Source organism: Chiloscyllium plagiosum, chromosome 9 (genome assembly GCF_004010195.1).
Source record: "Chiloscyllium plagiosum isolate BGI_BamShark_2017 chromosome 9, ASM401019v2, whole genome shotgun sequence".
In the NCBI taxonomy this organism is placed as follows: Eukaryota; Metazoa; Chordata; class Chondrichthyes; order Orectolobiformes; family Hemiscylliidae; genus Chiloscyllium; species Chiloscyllium plagiosum.
Genome location: NC_057718.1, coordinates 96,460,187 through 96,461,483, shown reverse-complemented (window position 1 = coordinate 96,461,483; position 1,297 = coordinate 96,460,187).

Genomic DNA, 1,297 nt, shown 5'->3' with positions numbered 1-1,297 from the left:
AGCCATCCTTACCCGGTCTGGCCTATGTGTGACTCCAGACCCACAGCAAGGTGGTTGACTCTGGGCAATGATACTCTCATCCAAAGATGAAACAAACTCTGGCAACATCTTTGTAAATCTTTGCTGAACCCTTTCAAGTTTCGCAACTTGATAGGAGGGATTGTCCCACTTTTATTTAGTGTTAATTCATTTTTAAACGTATCCCGTGTATTTCCCTGGAGGCTTTCCCTTGTGGTGCCTGCAGGCTCCTCCCTCGGATTCAGTCTGGGCTGAGTGGGTAGGAGGATGTGGGCCGCAGTCCCGGTTACTCTCTCTCGTCATCTGGTTTGCTCCCGGTTTGGTGGCAGGTCATGGCTGCTGCTTCTCCTTCTGACGGTGAGCAGTGAGGTAGCTCCCATCGCCATGCCATCTTCCTGTGCACTGCACTCTCCGCTCAACCGCATAATGGGATGCAGAGCAAATGTGGTCAGAGACAAAGAAAACTGCAGATGCTGGAATCCAAAGTAGACAGGCAGGAGGCTGGGAGAACACAGCAAACCAGTCAGCATCAGGAGGTGAAGTAGTCGACATTTCCGGTATAACCAGAAGGACGGTTACGCCCTAAATGTCGTCTTCTCTACCTCCTGATGCTGCCAGGCTTGCTTGTTTTTCCAGCCTCCTGCCTGTCTACTGCATTATAAATGTGACTGGTATTTTGATTTAATCCCTGCCCTCTCCTTCACTGTTTGATCACACAGCACTGCCCTTTGATGTGAAGGGCACTGCTTGTCACTGGCCACTCGGGTGTTTTCCTATCTTCCTGGTGGTGGAAACTGAATAAAGATTCGTGCACCTTGTGTCTCTCACTGTGTCTCACACCTGCACACACACAACATGGGTGCTGGGGAAAAAATAAACACTACTGCAGTTAGGTAGTAGTATGGGCAATAGATTAAAGAAACACAGGAAATTTAGAATCTCCTCAATTTAAGAAAATTTAAAAAGAAAATGACTGGTTGAGGTTTAGACTCCCTGATGAGTTGTCTTCCCTTCTATTCAATCTCAATCCCAATTGTCATGCAAATGCTTTGTTAGGGAGTTCAACCCAGAAAACACTCATGGATGCTTTCCTTTATTGGTCAGAATATTGAGTACAGGAGTTGGGAGGTCATGTTGTGGCTGTACAGGACATTGGTGAGGCCACTGTTGGAATATTGCATGCAATTCTGGTCTCCTTCCTATCGGAAAAATGTTGTGAGACTTGAAAATGTTCAGAAAATATTCACAAGGATGTTGCCAGGGTTGGAGGATTTGAGCT